Genomic DNA, 19,965 nt, shown 5'->3' with positions numbered 1-19,965 from the left:
GCCAACCTAAAAATTTTGCCTACATTTCTACAGGATATTTCTGCTGTATATAGACATAGACTGCCAGCAATTTTTTTCCTCATGTTATTTATGATAAGAAATAAGTGGAAATTTTCTTCATTATTCTAGTTTCTTAAAGGTTTTTTAAAATCTTTTTCAGCAATCGAACTGCAATACTCTTTAGGTGCAATTGTGTTTACTCTGCTTGAGATTCTTAAAGTTTCAAAGAGATGTGGACTTATACTTTTTACTGAATCTGCAAACTATTTAGACACTGTTTCTTCAAATATTTCTGTCATACCAATTGTCTCCCTCCTCTTCTCGGAGCTTCAAAGATTTCTAATCTATGAATGCAAAATGTTTTTTCATTAAGTTTTCTTCAATTTCTTTCAACAATATTTTAGAGTTTCCAGTGTACAAGTCTTGCACACTTTGCTATCACCTATGTTCAAAAAGATTTTTCTCTCCAGGTTAAGATTTTAGCAAGCATTTTTACCTAATGGCTATATCTCCATGATATGGAAACTTTAATTCAACTCCAAAGAGTTAACCTTGTAGCTCAAACTACATTTTTATCTAAGTTATCCTTTACCCTCTGCTGGGATAACTCCATTAGGACTGGCCCACAGGAAGTCATAATCCTGGGCCAATGCCAATTCTTTCACATTCTTATCAATCCCTATGGTGATAAATTATTTAATTATGAGACAATACTGAGTATTCACCTACTCTGAGGTCAGACTTTAAAAATCACCTTGATAATTTCTTATTCATTTTTACTCTTGCTCTTTAGACTAGTGACTATCATTATAAAAAATTAAAAAAATACAGATGTGTACAAAACAAAAAGTGAGAGTTGTTCTTATCCATTCAGTGTCTTTCAAATTCTTACCTTATTCATTTTCAGAGTTATGGATCTCCATAGAAATGTATGGAAATTGACACTTTTGTGTCAAGCAGCTTCTGAAATAGCCCCTGATGATCCCCCTCTGAGATTAGGTTAAAAAGACTGTGGCTTCCTCCTTGGGCATAGTGATGACTTGCTTAGACGACTTGCTCTGTGGGAAGCCAGTTGCCAAGATACGAGGCAGCCCTGTGGAGAGGCATGTGTGAGTGAGCTTTGAAGCAGATCTGCCAAGGCCTGTCAAAGCCATGTGAGTGAGCTTGGAAGTGGTTCTTCCCCTAGTCAAGCTTAGGACAGCTGCAACCCTGCCCAACACCTTGATTGCATCCCATGAGACACCCCGAGACTAAACTACCCAGTTAAACTGCTCTCAGATTCCTGACCCAGAAACTATGAGACAATAAACATTTGTTGCTTTATGTTTCTATTTTGGAGCAATTTTTTAAATGCAACAATAGAAATCTAAAGCACCTTGTAAACGCTTGGTTCTACCTTTCTTCATGTTGGGATATTTGTTTATTTAAAGTATGTTCTTCCTTTTGCATATTTCTAGTATGAGTCACAGTCCTCCAAATCTAGATGATACCCAAACCACCAAAATTTTAAGGATTTTTACTTCTTTGTATTTAGATTCCTCCTATAATTATAAAAAGTTTCACTGTATATGAACTTCTAAGTCTATAGGCATTGTTTATGATCCTTGTCTATGCTTGCTCCTAAAAGTTACATTGCTTTTTTTTTATTATTTTGTATATTTTATTCCCCCAAAATATGATGTTGCTTTTTATATAAGGTATTGCTTTAGCCAGGATATGTGGGTGATTTTAATAACCATCACAACTACTTCACTGTAAAGCTTTGGGAGGTATCACAAGTTTTCTCCAGCACTTTTCTGTCACACAATGTAGTATCCTAGATGGGGGTACTCATTCTGCCTGGATTCTAGAATGAGAAGTCAAGTGGATCAGAACTGCTACATACTGGTATCACTGATTTATAATCCAAAATTATTAAACAAAATATTGACAATCTTAATTCAGAAATATTTTTTAGAATGAATAACATTTCTTTGACAACGCAAAGGAAAACCAATCAGAGGAGGAATTTGAAATCTAGGAGAATGATGTGTCATGGAAGCATAGTTTCAAGGTGGTATTAGTTAACTTCTTCCTATACCATGCAAAAGTTGTGAAAGATGATGCTTTTCTATTTGAGCTTTAAAAGGAACCTCTGCAGGATTCTATTCCATGCCTTCATTTTACAACTGAGATTTAAAATAAGGAAGGAAGGAAAAGAGGGAAGAGGGGAGGCAAATAGGTTGGGAGTGAATCAGGGAAAGAGGGAGGAGGGAAGGAAAGAAAGGGAAAGTAAAAGGTCCAGAAATAGGAAAGAATTTGTACTATGCTATAGAAAAGTAAATCCGGAAATAAAATTGAGTTCTTTTTTTCTACCCAGTCTTAGGACATAAAAATTTTGTTCTGACCAGAGTGGGTGGTGTTATAATATTTCATAAGTTTATACAGGTTTTCTACCAAATCTCTGATACTGACATCAGAATATAACAGATAGAAATGCCTCTTTATTTAAAGATACTATAATATTTTTATCTCTTCCATTTGGGGAGAACTGTTGTAGTCTCCTAGTTTTTTTCCTTCGGTATTATTAATAATTGCTGGGCATTCAGAAAAAGCTTACATTCGGCTGCTATGGGGGAAAATCTTATACATACTGAATATTGAAAGGTCTTGTGATTGAAAAGACTTCCCTTTCTCTTCTGCATTTATTATATGTGCCAACATCTGCCTACTTGGAAGTTTTCCAGTTCCTGGCTCCTTTTAAGTTACTTCTTCCATTCTAACCATTAACATGACATCCACAAAACATAATTTGCTTATCAGCATTTTCCCTGTTTTCTACTGCTTCTGTATTATAGTAATTCTGTGGCTCTACACTTATCTGGGAGCCAGACTCCTGGAAGCCTGACTATACCAAAATATAATTATACACTTGGAATTAAGAGCACAGAATTAAGAGCACAGCTTCCAGTCCATCAAATGAATTTTGCAAGAACTCAGACCTTTATTCCTCAGAATGCCAAATGATTTACATGATTAACAACATAACATGCAAAGCTCAAAAAATGCTTATTACAGAGGTGACCTGATTAGAGAAAATTGGACACAGGAAATTCAAATGGCAGTACTCTGTGGTTCTATTGAGACAGCATCATTCCATTTGTTAAAGTAGTATCATTTGATAGCAAGGGAAGAGATAGAGCAACTGCAAAAACAAGAATTGTACAAGCTTGGCAGCATAGAGCCATTAATGTAAGTTAAACCAAAAATGGCCAGTTACATTCAGTGGAAACCATTTAGGAAGGCAGGGAAGTGTGTAATACATTCCAGAAAGATTCTCATCAAAATATTTGTTCATGTTGATTTGCTCTTTAGTTTTAGTGCTCGAAAGACAGGTTTAAGTTTTATTAAGAACTCCTCAGCACTCAGCAGTATTAGAATGATGAGGCATTCCTGTACCAAAGGAAATAAAAATAGCCCCCATGTTTCCATCAGTTGCATCAGCAGCATCTTTTCCTGATTATTTTTATCTTGTTTTTCAAATGAGATAATGAATAACTACCTCTGTCTCTCACCCACACAAATACTAATAAATCTAGTTTTTTCCTTGTTTGTATCTGAAAATCTGTTTATTTGCAGCAACATTTTGCATGAAACATGCACTACAAAAATAAAAGTAAATTATTGAGCTCATTTACACATCTGATTAGATGATAAGAATAATGATAATAATTTGAAATTTATAATAATTTCAAATAATAATTTGAAACTGTATATAGATTCAGTCTATTCTAATATATTTTTAAAGTGCTAATGCTTGTTTTCCTGTAAAGGAATGTTTAAAAATATTGAATATGTAGTAGAAGAAAAATCCCCCATGATATTACCACTTTAAATAAAACAATTTTTATTTTTAAATATATTCTTTTTTCATCTGTGTGTATATTCACCATGATCCTATTAATTCTGTATTCATAACTCATTCTGATTTTCATCCAGTACTATATGCTAATAAGCACTGCTCCCCTATTTTATAAGATTTTTTTTCTTGTGGCAAAATACATAATATAAAATTTACTGTCAATCATTTTAAGTATACAATTTGTAAGATTTTTAAATATTCAATTTTAAAACTTTACAATTGTTCATCCAGTAACGGTAATCTCATTTACCTTATTATTGTCCAATTGTTATATATTTAGGTCATTTCCTTTTTTTCCCCAAAGCCTATGTAATATAATGATAAACAAATTTGTGTACATAGTTAGAAGGTTTTAAATTTTTTTCCCTTAAGCTAATTCCCCACAGATGAATGATTATTTTAATTTACCATGTCAGCAGCAATGTATGAAAGTAAAGCCTGATGCTGTAAAGAACAATACTGTACAGGGATCTGGAATGTTAGGTCCATGAATCAAGGTAAACTGGAAGTGGTCAAACAGGAGATGGCAAGAGTTAACATTGACATTGTTAGGAATCAGTGAGCTAAAATGGACCGGAAAGGGGAAATTTAATTCAGATGACCATCATATTTATTACTGTGCGCAAGAATCCCTTAGAAGAAATGGAGTAGTCCTCATAGTCAACAAAAGAGTCCAGAATGCAGTACTTAGGTGCAGTCTCAAAAATGACAGGATGATCTCTATTCATCTCTAAGGCAAAATATTCAAAATGAGAATAATCCAGGTCTATGCCCCAACCACTAATGCCAAAGAAGCTGAAGTTGAATGGTTCTATGAAGACCTACAAGAGCTTCTAGAACTAAGACCAAAAAATGATGTTGTTTTCATCATAGGGGACTGGAATGCAAAAGTAGGAAATCAAGAGATACCTGGAGTAACATGCAAGTGGGGCCTTGGAGTACACAATGAAGCAGGGCAAAGGTTAACGGAGTTTTGCAAATAAGTTCAACAGTTTCATAATTAACTTTCAAAGGCTTCTATGACAAAACATTTTCAAAATGCAAACACTTGTTCCTGGACTATCAGATATGTTAGTTCATATTTTATATTTCAGATGATCTTTTTTTAATATAAATTTATTTATTTTAATTGGAGGTTAATTACTTTACAGTATTGGTTTTGCCATACATCAACATGAATCTGCCACAGGTATACACATTCCCCATCCTGAACCCCTCTCCCACCTCCCTACCCGTACCATCCCTCTGGGTTGTCCCAGTGCACCAGCCCCAGTTATCCAGTATCCTGCATCAAATCTGGACTGGCGATTCGTTTCTTATATGATATTATACATGTTTCAATGCCATTCTCCCAAATCATTCTATCCTTGCCCTCTCCCACAGAGTCCAAAAGACTGTTCTATACGTCTGTGTCTCTTTTGCTGTCTCACATACAGGGTTATCATTACCATCTTTCTAAATTCCATATATATGTGTTAGTATACTGTATTGGTGTTTTTCTTTCTGGCTTACTTCACTCTGTATAATCGGCTCCAGTTTCATCCACCTCATTAGAACTGATTCAAATGTATTCTTTTTAATGGCTGAGTAATACTCCATTGTGCATATGTACCACAGCTTTCTTATCCATTCATCTGCTGATGGACATCTAGGGTGCTTCCATGTCCTGGCTATTATTAACAGTGCTGCGATGAACATTGGGGTACACGTGTCTCTTTCAGTTCTGGTTTCCTTGGTGTGTATGCCCAGCAGTGGGATTGCTGGGTCATAAGGCAGTTCTATTTCCAGTTTTTAAAGGAATCTCCACACTGTTCTCCATGGTGGCTATACTAGTTTGCATTCCCACCAACAGTGTATCTTTTTTAAAAATTCATTTTATTTATTTATTCACTGGCCATGACATGCAGCATGCAGCATGTTTGATCCCCAACCACGGATCAAACCCATGCCCTTTTGCAATGGACCACAAAGGAAGTCCCTGAGATGGTCTTAAGTGAAGGCTACATGAATGCTCTGAAACTAAATTTCTCCAGTATATAATCAATCCCACTGACATGCAGAATAAATTGCCTTTCTACTATTTTCTGTGAAAGTAATTCATGACCTGTGAGGCTTAATTGTTCCTATTTTTATTCTTCAAAAAATCATTATATTATGTTTCAAAAAATTGCAGCAGAACATTTTTGGGAATGGTGATGGCTAGCAATGATAAGAATAGCTGCTTTGAATTCCATTGGAAATTTTCAAACTTGTCTTCAGCATCAGGTAGACAAGCAGATCATTAATCATTTAAAAATTCAGTTTAAAAGTTGGAAATACACTTTTATCAAAGAAAAAGGTAAATATAAATGAGCTAATAAATAAAGTATGCAGATATTTAGCAAAAGTAACTGGAAACTTGATGCCAGTTTTCACATGACTAAAATTAAATTCTAAACACACACATATGGCTATATGTGAATTTATCAAATATTGCATTACTCATGAGTAATTTACACTAAATACATTCTGGCAGAAGAAAAATAAGCTAAAGTTAATTAACTTCTTTTCAATGTAGCACTGTTCATGATTGTAATGATAAAATTCCAACCAACTTGTTTCAAAGGCTAAAGTATTTTGCCTTAACACACCAGAGGAGGCAGGGAATGATCTGACTGCTGGGGAGTGGGCAAGATAGGAAAGGAGACACTGCAGGAAAGCACCATCAGAATATTCTAAAAGTTATGGGTCATAAAGACAGCCCTTATCTTAGATTCTACTGCTGTTTATGATTCTGAAGCTTAAAATACTCCATATTAGTACCTTTTAGTATGTGCCTGAGTTGGCAGTATGCTCATTTCATTTTTGAATCATGACTTCTATGACTATTTCAAGGTTGTTCCTCATAGTTAGAAGAAGGCAAATCCTGCGAGAGGCCTCAGAAGTTCTATGAAGATACTCTAACAAATATCTTCCTGGAAGCTGAAATCCCTTTAAAAGCTCCTACTCTCAAATTTTATGATGAGATCTAAAATTTAAAAGAAAAGAAAAGAGATTCCTCTATCAGAGGGAAGTTATGAATTCTCTCAGGAGTAAACCAGTGGTCAACACTGGTGGCCCAATAGAATTACTGGAAAGTTACTAAAATATTCTGAAGCCAGGAACCCAACTCAACAGGATCAGAATATCTAGGGGAGGAGCCTGGTAAATGTCACTTTTGAAAGTTCTCCATACACAGGTTTATCCGGGTTTCACACACAGGCTGTAAACAATCCTGCTCCAAGTTATTCATATTTTTTACAGCACTTTCTCTTTCAGTATTTCATTTGATCTTCATTAGCAGCTGTAAAACCACTGCAGATGGTGATGGCAGCCTTGAAATTAAAAGATGCTATTCCTTGGAAGAAAAGCTGTGACAAACCTAGACAGTGTATTAAAAAGCAGAGACATTACTTTGCCAACAAAGGTCCATCTAGTCAAAGCTATGGTTTTTTCAGTAGTCATGTATGGATGTGAGAGTTGGACCATAAAGAAGTCTGAGTGCTGAAGAATTGATGCCTTTGAACTGTGGTGCTGGTGAAGACCATTGAGAGTCCCTTGGACTACAAGGAGATCAAACCAGTCAATCCTAAAGGAAATCAACCCTGAATATTCATTGGAAGGACTGATACTGAAGCTGAAGCTCCAATACTTTGGCCACCTGATGTGAAGAGGTGACTCACTGAAAAGACCCTGATGCTGGGAAAGATAGAAGGCAGGAGGAGAAGGGGACGATAGAGGATGAGAGATGGTTGGATGGCATCACTGACTTAAGGGCATGAGTTTGAGAAAACGCCAGGAAGTAGTGAGGGCATGCAACAGTCCATGGGGTGGCAAAATATCGGATATGACTCTGAGCGACTGAACAACAGCAAAGCAGCAGAATGAATTAGAGTTCAGAGACTAGTATCCCTTACTTTATAAAATCAAAAACTTTGAAGTAAGAAATAAGAAAACTTCTCCCCAGAAGTACAGCATGCAGATTTTAAGATCAGAAAAAATTAACAGAATATGAGATGTAGAAATAGGAAGGGATGTGATGCAAGAAGTCAAGAACCTAGGAAGAATGTGTAGAAAAATGAGACTGAGCTCACATAAGGCAAATTTTGCTTGTTTTTTTTTTCTGTTGTTGTTGTTGTTCCTACTGTAAATTTTAGAAACCCATAATGTGTAGGGTCCATCACTTAATACTGATGAGGATGGACATGAAGCAAACCACAAGAAACCACAATATATAACATACCTGCAAGGTGAATCCATGAGAGCCACCATTTGGTTACCCTTTTGTTATCCCACTGTTCCCAGTTGATTTCTAACAACATATTTTTGAATGACTGAATCAAAGTAAAATTATTAAGTTACCTAAAATATTAAATTGTATTTTTCCAAAGCTGTATATAAGATTAGATAATCTTCAGAAACGCTAATGTAAAATCTTTTGTTTCTGGCCTCCTCATTTCTCTCAACTTTCAGCTATTTCACCTAAAACTTTCTCTACGAATCTCCTGATGTGGCTTTTACCCCAGACTTCTTCCTGCAAATCTTCTCATTACCAGCTGCACTAAGAGAGGATTTTTCTATTTTAGAAGAAGAAAGGAGGGAGGGAAATTGACTTAGAAATGTAGGACTGTTATTGATGGGATGGAGGAAAGGTAAAATCTGTGACCATGCCCATTTTAATAATTTATGTTCAGTCACATTTTTGCTTAACTGAGAAATGGGTAATTTCCCAGGAAACAAATATGAGACGTTGGCATTTAAAACCTCCTTCTCCAAGGCTTTGCTTTCACTCAAGGGAGGACATATTGGACATGAATATTTAGCTGTGAGACATCCCACTGTGTCACAAGTCACTGTAATGCTGCTTATGCCTCACTGGTAGCATATTAGCAGGTCTAGTTCCCATAAGCCTGGCTGTGGGGCATCCTATAATTAAGACTGCCGGACCTCCTTACACCACTCAATGGGATTTCAGTTCAAGTGTCTCCTTGAACTTTCAAGGAATAGGGGAATACTTGGGTGATTGTTGCCTTCTCACATTTACTCTAGCACCTCTGGCTTGAATTTCATCCTGCTCCTTGATGATCAATAGATTTTATACATTTTCTGCGTTAGTTCAGTTGAATTCACCTGTAGATGCAATTTGCAAACTTGGCAGATAAGAGATCTAATTCTTACTGATTTCTGTAAATTTCTCTCTTATGAAATAGACAGGTTCTTTTGAGTATATACTTTTCATACTGTTTCCTGGCAGATGGCATATTATAGCAGTTCTTTATTCTGGACATAAAAACAGACCAATATTCCCTTGTTCACAAATATTTACTAATAGTTGAGACACCTGATTTAAATACCAGTCTATCTCACAATACAATTATTCTGGGTAATGAGCCAGTATCCCCAGAAACCTCATTCTTTGTAACTTTGAGTTCGTGCAATATTTTAGAGTTATACCTGGCTGTCTCTTCCATTCTCTAACTCCAAATGGCCAATTCCTGAACCATGCCTATCTTAATTTAGGGAATTCTCATTTGATTGTTTCAACCATCTCAGTATGATCTTTATAGTTTCCTTTACATTATACCAATAATTGTCAGCTCAGATATGAACCCCCTTTCTGCCAATACCCTTTCCTCATCTTTCCACAACTGTTCCAACAATTTGCCAATTGTGATAAATAATCTCTCTGCTCTGGGGCAGTATGGTCATGTGCCTATGTAAGATCTAGAATTCTGACTGACATTCTTCAAACGAATAACTTTTATAAATTTGGTATCTCTATAGTCCGGGGTCTTCCCACATAGCTCAATAGTAAAGAATCCACACGCCAGTGCAGGAGACATAGGAGACATGGGTTTGATACTAGGGTGGGAAGATCCCCTGGAGGAGAAAATGACAACCCACTCCAGTATTCTTGCCTGTAAAGTCCTGTGGACAGAAGAGCCTGGTGGGCTACAGTCCATGGGGTCACAAAGAGTCAGACACAACTGATCACACACACACAGTAACCAGAACTACTTTGACAGGAAAAGAATGAGGCTGGCGAAGGGTTTTATTTTTCTAGCTCTCTCCTACCAAGTCACTACTACGTATTTGTACTACAGAAGGCCATAGGCCTATCAGCCCTTCCCATGCATTTTCTTTTTTCTTTTTGTAGGGGGTAGCATTACATATATTAATTTTTTTAATTTTTGTTTTACATTAGAATAGAATTGATTAGCAATGTTGTATTATTTCCAGGTATACAGCAAAGTGATCAGTTACACATATCCATGTTTAATTTTTCAAATTCCCTTCCCATTTAGGTTATTACAGAGTATTAAGCAGAGTTCCCTGTCCTGTACAGTAGGTTCTTGTTGGTTATCTGTTTCAAATGTAGCAGCATGTACATGCCGATCCCAAACTCCCAACCTATCACTTCCCCTGACATTCCCATGCAGTTTCTCAGTCTTGTTTCCTCCTTCCCATCCTTGCACATCTTTTGGTACTGCAGTATCCCTTGTAAACTCTTTTACAAAAGAGTCCTCTACCAAATTCCCATCAGTCATTGAGTTCAAGTGTGCTATTTCCTTACAGTGACCTAATTCAGATTTCTTCAAACAAACAAACAAACAAAAGATTGCCATGCTCTGAAACATTGTGAATAATTTCCCAATGAAATTATTTTTTATTCTTTGTTCCTACATGAACTCCCAACAATTTTCTCCTGTCATTATTCTTTGTTGTTTTTGGCCACACCCTGCAGCATGTAGGATCTTAGTTCCATACCTGCTGCATTGGAAATGTAGATTCTTAACTACTGGACCATCAGAAAAGTCTCTCCCATCAATATTCTTTATAATGTGACATATCCTCTTATATTCAAGCTAAAGGGAAAAAATGTAGCTTGTAAAATAAAAAAAAAGGTTTTATTAAAAATTCTATTATTTGTCTTTGTTTTGCACTATAATTTTTGATGTCAAATGGGGAATATATTTGTCTTCAAAGATTTCTTTCATTTGTGTCCCCAAATCAGTTTGCTTTTGAGGGTTGAGAGTGAGAAAGCTGCTGACTGGTAGAAAAAAATCTATCCTGACATGAAAAATATGACTGCAATTTTAATAAAGTATTGACCTTACTTCCCAGTAACATACAAGTTAACTTCCTCTTAAATGCAAGCCATGTTAGCCTCACACAGAAAAGAATGATTTGAAAAATGTTAGGGGAGCCTCCAGTAACCCCAAAGTATCTCCCTCTTACAGGTGACATAATGCTCAAAAGGTTTCCATTAGTTATTCTTTGGATTTGGTCAAGTGTTTAGTTAAACTTTTCTTTCTATCCTCTCTCTATCCTCTTTTTGGCAGAAACATTTTTGGCAGGAACTATATAATAAATCATTAACAGCTTAGAGTGAATTTTCTATCAGATCTTCTCCTGTTAGCAAGAGTAAGGCCCTCAAGCTGTCTAAGAGAACACAGCTTTTATAACCAAGAGACATTGGACTGGCAAACAGAGAAGGAAGTGCAGCGTGGAGATGCTCCAGGTGCATCATAATTGATGTAATTTACAATGCACATTTCTGTAGGTGGGCAGCAAAAGTTTCCGAGTAAGGCCTGAAAAAGAAGACAGAGAAGGAAGAACAAAGAGAGAAAAAGAAAAGAAAAAGAGATAGCAGTTTTGAAACTTCTCATTAAATCCATGTAGTAATCCATGAATTAATTGCCATAAACTAAATTATGAAATATTTTCTGGCTTCCCCTATTCCCTACTCATGATATACCAAATTGTCCTTTAACCTCTTGCTAAAGACTGAGCTTGGGCTTCCCAGGTGGTGCAGTGGTAAAGAATCCACCTGCCAATCCGAAAGATACATGAGGCCCAGGTTTGATCCCTGAGTTGGGAAGATGCCCTGGAGTAGGAAACAGAAACCCACTCCAGTTTTCTTGCCTGGAAAATTCCATGGACAGAGGAACCTGATGGGCTACAGTCCATGGGATTGGGAAGACTTGAACATGACTGAGCACAATCACAACAAAGAAAGACTGTCACAATGACATAGAACACCATTCTTACAAGCTTTTGCCTGCACATGGATAACTGCAAGACCCCAAAAAAGTCTTCAAGGACTCAATCTCCAACAGTGAAACATTAGTCCAGTGACAGATGGCTTGCTCTTCAGGAAGCCTCAGGTGGTTCTCAGTCCCCTCACACAGATGATCAGAAAGCTTGAAAACATGTAAGTCAGGCTTCATCTGGGTAGCAGTGTTCATCTGCCTGGCTTCTGTGCAAAATTCCACTCTAGTGGTACAGTTCCAACTTCTCTACACTCTGTGGCTTAAAGTCATAGACCGTCTAGTGATAAGAAAGTAGAAAGTCATCAGATTCAGGGAGCAGGGTAGAGATACGCTAAGAATACCCACAATAAAAGCAACAGGAGCAGATGTAACAGAATCCTGGTGCTGGGGAGAAAGAAGGCACAGCCTTTGATTCTCTGAGATAACCTGCTCATTTTTTTGACTATGTTCCAACTTTCTCCTAAATTATATGCTCAGAAAGAGTCTAGTTTAGCTGCATACCGGCCTCTCTGAGAACTCCTTTATGTCTAGGTGTGTGTTCAATTCTTGAGGCATAATTTTTTTCTTTCTCTGTTGAATTTGTTGAGTCACTCAGTTTGAACAATTTTTGTAACTCAAATATCATTTTGGTTGTTACATGGTGACACTCCCTGAGAGAACTGCTCTTGCTGTCTTCAAAAGGAATACTTCGCTCTGCCCTAAACTCTAAGCATATTTGTAATTGTTGGCTCAGCAATTGCACTACAATGATTTATGTCCTTTAGCAGCACCCTGAATGGCTCTTCATTATTTACTTCTTTTTTTCTGATTTAGTATCATGTACAAGACAGAAATCTTATTTTATAAGCCATCAATCAGCTCATCCTTACAGATAATGATAAAGTTAATGTCTAAATGTTCCCATTTGCCATTGTAAAGACAAATATAAGGGGCTATATTTCCATATTTTAACTGCAAGTTTCTAATTCCAGGTTGTCAATTCCTTAAAGGAGTATTCTTTTCCTTCACTACTGTGGGCTGAATGTGCAAGTAAAATCTTTTCCTGTTCAAATATTCTGCAATTTCATGCCTCCTCCAGTTTCCCCTTAATACATTTTCATGTAACTTTTCTGGTTTTCATCTCTTAAATTATCTTGCCTGCTTCACAGCTGTAAGTAGAAAAATAAAGACCTCCTTTTGGTTGACATTTAAAGGTTTATTATTCTCTCTCTGATATATGAGCTTAATGCTCATTAACACTAAAATGAACCAGCTGAGGGAAAAAAAAAATGCTGCCTTCAAAGATCCTGGAATAAATAATGTAACACAGTCTCTTCCTTTCCTCCTCACCAAAATGATATTAAACAATTCCACATTCCTTCAAAGTAAGCTTTTAAAAGTTTAATAATGTCTGCTTTTACTTTTCAAGGTAAAAGTCCTGTCCTGGAGGCTGTTCTGGAGGCTGATTGCTTTGTTAGGAATTCCTTTTCCTCGGAATAGATTTAGCAGATTTGCTTGCATTCCATTTTATGTATCTGTCCTATAAGATTAAACTTAAAGCAACCTCAAATCACCAAGTTCTTTGCGATTAAGTATAAAGCATATCATCCTTTGAGAAGAATGTTTACTTGGTCCTCAGGATTGTGGGAGCTTCAACGATTAAGGTAAAATTTTAATTGAAAACTTAACACAGGTATTTAAACCAATATTTGTCCTTAATAAAAAATGCTTTCAAAATCCCTTCCCACTGTGTATTTTTTTTATCAGCTTTCTTTCTGTGTACATTTATTTCTCTCTCCTATTAGAATATTTTAGGCTAAAATCAAAAAATTACCCAGCCCGTGCCAGGAACTACTAGGACCACAATTCGTTTCCCTGGCCCTTTAAAAAGTGCCCTTCACCCTGCATCAGCAGAGAATACATCCTGCCAGATGAGGCTAATGGCAAGTTCATATAACTTTTCACAGGTGACCTATCATACAAATTATGTGCTGGAAGAAGTTCAAGAAGTCTGTTGTGTTCTCTGTCTCCGTCATCAACCCTAATTACTAAATGATTTTACAATCTGGGACTTTCTGAGATGGAAAATGTTTGGATTTTCTAGAACAAATATTAAATTCCCCAAAGTGACATAAGAAGTTGTCCATTTTGCAAGGTGTATGCCAAAGATCAGAAGTCTTTCCTCAGAGATTTTAATCTCAGCGGAGAGCTTTCTATCCGCTATGGTAGTTTTGAAAACAGAAGTTCTCCAGGGATAGGAGGTACAGGCACTTGCATTGTTACTAACTTCAATTTCTATCTGGAGTCCCCTTTCCAGAATTTTCCACTTGCTCAAATTCTCCTTCCTCAAGTTTCAGTTGTTAGTGCTATCTCACGGTTCAGTTTGGTGTAACAGACTGTATGCAGAGATAACAAGATAGCTAGAGGTTTCATATCTGATGGGCTTCACTGTTTCAGCAGTCCAGATAGTGGAGCAACATTTTCCATAAGCTTGCCTGATACATACAAACATTGAGTAAGTCCTCTAATGTATACCTTGATCCTTCCTATGTCAGACCTAGAAATGAGGACTGGCTAACTTGGGCTTCATTCAGGGAAAACCAAAAGTCATATGCATTAAATCCCAACTGTGCTTTCCTCAATTTGACAAGACATTAGTTAACCTTTAACACCAAGCTTAATTGGAGTTTCTCAGATGTTCATGAGTCAGATGCTCTGCAAATCTTATGATACAAATTTTGATCCAGTAGGTCTGAAATTTGGCATGGGGCTCTCTAGTTCTAATAACCTCCCAGGTGATGCTGACCCATTGATCACACTTTGAGAAATGAGACTCCAGAAGCTTAGATGTTCTCAGATTTGGGTGTGCACAAGAATTTCCTTGTGAACTATTTTAAAATGCAGACTCCTAAACTCCATGCCCAGGGAGAAGGCAATGGCACTCCACTCCAGAACTCTTGCCTGGAAAATCCCACGGATGGAGGAGCCTGGTAGGCTGCAGTCCATGAGGTCACTAAGAGTCGGACACGACTGAGCGACTTCCCTTTCGCTTTTCACTTTTAGGCATTGGAGAAGGAAATGGCAACCCACTCTAATTTTCTTGCCTGGAGAATCCCAGAGACAGTGGGCCCCCGTCTATGGGGTCGCACAGAGTCGGACACAACTGAAGCGACTTAGCAGCAGCAACAGCAAACTCCATGCCCAGAGGATCTCAGGCGGAGCCCAGACATCAATTTTTTGAAAAGTATTTCTGATGCTTAGGATTCAGGGCATCAGCAGAACACTCTTTAAGTAATATAAGTTCAGTATGAGCTGGATTCAAGTTCAGACAAGGCATCAGACCAAGGTGCCAATCTTGGCTTTACAACTTACTAAGTCTGTGATCTGAGATACAAGTAACATCTTTTAGGCATAGTTCCCAAGATTTTAAAATGGCTTTTATATCATCTGCTCCATTGGCATCCTTGCATTGCTGTGAAGTTCCAAAGGGATCATGAAGTATGTTCTTGAGCTATACAACTATAAATCGTCTGGCCACCCTCTGTAATCATTTCCAGAGTCATTTGATACCAAGATGTCATCACCTTCTTCCTCACGTGGTGCCAGCCCCCGCTTTTCCATGCTGTGAAATATTCAGAGAGGATCACGGTAAAATGCTCCGAGGGAGTTCTGGAACCTCACCAGTAAGCCTCAGATGCTGCAAAACACAGCAGAGCATTTACTTAGGACAGTAAGTCAGAGAGAAGGCTCCAGCTGTGTCTGTTAGAGTTGGCTATCATTCAGGTCAGGAACAATTGCAAAGGCAAATTTGAATCTATAAAGCCCCGATTTCCTAAGAGATCACTTTTCACGCTCCAATATCTTTGATATTCTTTTGTTCTTGGAGCCTAAGGCTTTGGTTCAGAGACCTGTATGATACTGTGATGAAACTTTTTCTTTCCTCCCTGATGAGTATAAAAGAGGATAAAACACCTTTGATGTTTGCATCAGACACGCCTCTGAAGCTAAAGTGATGACCGTGTTTTTGATAAATTGAAAACAATGCAAGTGACAAGTGATACTCCAGCTCTTCTATTTCTTCCATTTCCCTGAACATCTATTCAATCTCATAGTCCCATCAGCCAACAGAATTATCCTCTCATCTTTCACAGTGCATCTCCTTCCACCCTCAGCTCCCTCACATTCGACATCTGGTGTCTATTCAAGATGCAGGAAATCCCCTTTTTTGAGAGATAATAATTTAAAGACATATGAATGTAAGATCCCTTGTAAATAAGTATCTGAGCCAATACAGAATCTAAACTATTGATTTTAAAAGTAAAAGTGAAATTTGTGTAAAACTGCATTGGAAAGTATCTGAATCCTCATTCATGCCAAACTATGGATACACACACATGTACATATATATGGACAGAAACTTTTAAGCCTTTGGAACTCAAAAGAAATTCACATGGAAAGCTTGCATTGAGTGCAGTTGAGTTGGTGAATATCTCTGAGACTTGCAGGAAGGAAGATGACTCCTGGGAATCTGAGGACTGTAAAGACCTCCAGGAAAGTTTTTCCCATCATAAATGCTCACCACTCCTCTGCCTGCACCCAACCTCACATATCTCCCTAGAAGACTGATTCCTGAAATTGTAACATTTGACAGTCTTTGGACTTTATTTGGGGTTAAAAAAGGAAAGGCCACACGTTAAACTTTGTCATTTGAATATAACTCCATGTGAGTCAAGCTGCTTCTTTCTAATAGATTTTTATATTTGTTTCCTGTTGTTTAACAAATTACCATGGATTTAGTGGCTTAAAACAACACAAATTACTTATCTTACAGTTCTGGAAGACTGAAGATCAAACTGGGTTTCACTGGGCTAAAATTAAGGTGTTAACAAGGCTGCATTTCTCCTGGAAGCATCAGGGAAATTTTATTCCCTTGCTTTGTAGCTTGTAGAGGGCACCCACATTTCTTGGCTGGTGGCCCCAAATTACATCTCCCTAGCCAATTGTATAAAATCTTCAAATATCTTTTTCTTTCTCTGACCTATTTTTTCACCTTCCTGGCTCCTTTTCTAACTCTTCTGTCTCCCTCTTCCATCTTTTAAGGGCCTTTGTGATTACAATGAGCCAACCCACACATAACCCAGGATAATCTCATCTCAAGGTCCTTAATCACATATACAAAATCCATTTTGCAGTAGAAAGTAACATATTCACAGGTTTCAGGGATATGAATGTGAACTTCTTTGGGAATCTATTATTCTGACTACCACCATATCTAGAAAATTACCCTAGAAAGGGGTTGACTTTGATAATAGAGCACAGGGAGCAAAGAATTTAGGAGGCAGGAACTGATAAGAATGAGTCGACACCAAAATAAAAATATTGCACACTTGGGAAAGTGAAGAGTAAATAGAGAGAAAAGCCCTACAAAAAAAAGTGACTAGTGATGAAAGCAAACTTCACTTACCTCATATTCTTACTTAAGCTCTGCTATAAAATAACAAATACGTAGGCGAAAGCACAAATATGCTTATGATTTCATATACAGGCAGGCTTTCCAGGTGGCTCAGTGGTAAAGAATCTGCCAGTGTAGGAGATGCAAGTTCGATCTCTGGGTCAGGAAGATGACCCTTCTCCCCCGCCCCTGGAGAAGAAAATGGCAACCCACTCTAGTATTCTTGCCTGAAGAATCCCATGGACAGAGGAGTCTAATGGGCTATAGTCCATGGAGTCACAAAAGGGTCAGGTATGATTTAGCAACTAAATAACATATATACATATATGTACATATGTATAAACATTTTGTATGGGAATTATACTGGTTGCTTATTGGTGGTGATATGTGGGTGATTTTTTCTTCTGTTTTTCTATAATTTCTCTGGATTTAACCTTCCAGTATTCTCTGCTCCTGCTGTAAACTGCCATGGTCCATATTATATCTCCTCTTCCTGGGATTACTACAGTAGCCTCTAAAATTGTCTCTTTACTTTCATGTTTGCTTCTGTAATATCTTCTCCAAGCATCACCCAAAAATACAATTCTAGACTACACATCTGCCACCCTAGTCCCCACTGCTTCTCTGGCCTCAGCGTTTTGCTGGCTTGCCTCACATTCTCTGCTTCAGCCACACTGAACTTCTTGATGACCCTTGAAACCAAACTACCTGCTGTCTTTTCCCAGAGAACCTTGAATACTTCTCCTACTATTTCATGCTGTCCTGACTTTTCACAAAGGAGATTTTCTATCTCTTTAAAAGCAGGGATTGTTACACCCAGGATTTGACATGATGCCCAGCATATAATGATTCTCAGTAAATGCACTTAATAAATAATTAATTACCACTTTTAAAATAAAAATAAAGATAAGGTACTCCTTCCTTGACTCTTAGACAAGAACACAGAGCATGTCTTCGCTGACGTCTTGCCAACTACTCTTTCTAAGAGAGAACTTTATCCATGAGAGCCCAATAGCCATTGCTCTATATCCTTTGGCCAATAATGATATACCTCAGATGGCTAATCATTAAGACAGCAAAGAAAATACTAATTATATATGAACTCTGGTGACAGTGATATGATACAAATATATAAGCAAGCACCAGAAGCATCTATAGAAAATCTAAGATAGCTTTGCTACTCTCGTGGCATTATGTGTAGTGAGCTGTCTTTTAAATTGCTTTTTAATTTGGTTCATGCATCTCCTCATGTAGAAAGTTACTTGCTATTATTTAAAGTGAACTAGCTAGACAGAGCATTAAACACACACACACACACATACACACACACACGGTTCAACTCAGTCAAACAGGTGTTTTCTTGCATGTCTCCAGACAATTAGTTATTTTTATACAAATTTGACAGATTTGATACTTTGCTAGCCCACAAAAATGTAAAATAAAGAGCCTAATTGAACTGTGGTGTTGGAGAAGACTCTTGAGAGTCCCTTGGACTGCAAGGAGATCCAACTAGTCCATTCTGAAGGAGATCAGCCCTGGGATTTCTTTGGAAGGAATGATGCTAAAGCTGAAACTCCAGTTCTTTGGCCACCTCATGCGAAGAGTTGACTCATTGGAAAAGACTCTGGTGCTGGGAGGGATTGGGGGCAGGAGGAGAAGGGGACAACAGAGGATGAGATGGCTGGATGGCATCACTGACCTGATGGACGTGAGTCTGAGTGAACTCCGGAAGTTGGTGATGGACAAGGAGGTCGCAAAGAGTTGGACACGACTGAGTGACTGAACTGAACTGAATAGCAAATATCCAGTAAATCCATTAACAATGCCATGGACATGATTTTTATCCTGTGAATGAGACCATCTGCCAGAAACTTTAGAGCAAGAGGAAGTGTCATGCATTACATTTCAGCTCAAGAAGCAAAAGTCACCTTAAAGTTTTGGGTGATTTTGTGGCAGGAATAATAGTCTAGGGAGGCAGAGCCCAGGCACTGACCAGAGTAAAACTAAGGGAAAATGTTGACCTATGAAATCTTTTGAAAAATTTCCTGTTTTGTGTGTGTGTGTGTGTGTGTGTGTGTGTGTGCATTACAATGTGACTCTAGGGCTTTCCTAGTAGCTCAGCTGGCAAAGAATCTGCCTGGAATGCAGGCGACCCTGGTTCAATTCCTATCCCTGGAGAAGGGATAGGTTACCCATTCCAGTATTCTTGGGCTTCCCTGGTAGCTCAGATGGTAAAGAATCTGCTTGCAGCGTGGGAGACCTGAGTTCGATCCCTTGATTGGGAAAATCCCCTGAAGGAGGGCATGGCAACCCACTCCAGTATTGCTGCCTAGATAATTCCCATGGACAGAGAGGCCTGGTGGGCTACAGTCCATGGGGTCACAAATAGTCAGACATGACTAAGTGACTAAGCACAGCACAGGACATATGACCCTAGGTTTGAATAAAACAAATAAATTGCAACCCCCAACTTGAGTGAGTGAGAAAGACAGATACTATTTGAGTACTCTCTTCACAGTACAGATGTCGATATCTTTTTCAGTCTAAAACTTAAGTTGTAG

Source organism: Capra hircus, chromosome 2 (genome assembly GCF_001704415.2).
Source record: "Capra hircus breed San Clemente chromosome 2, ASM170441v1, whole genome shotgun sequence".
Classification (NCBI taxonomy): Eukaryota; Metazoa; Chordata; class Mammalia; order Artiodactyla; family Bovidae; genus Capra; species Capra hircus.
This window is presented reverse-complemented; position numbering follows the sequence as displayed.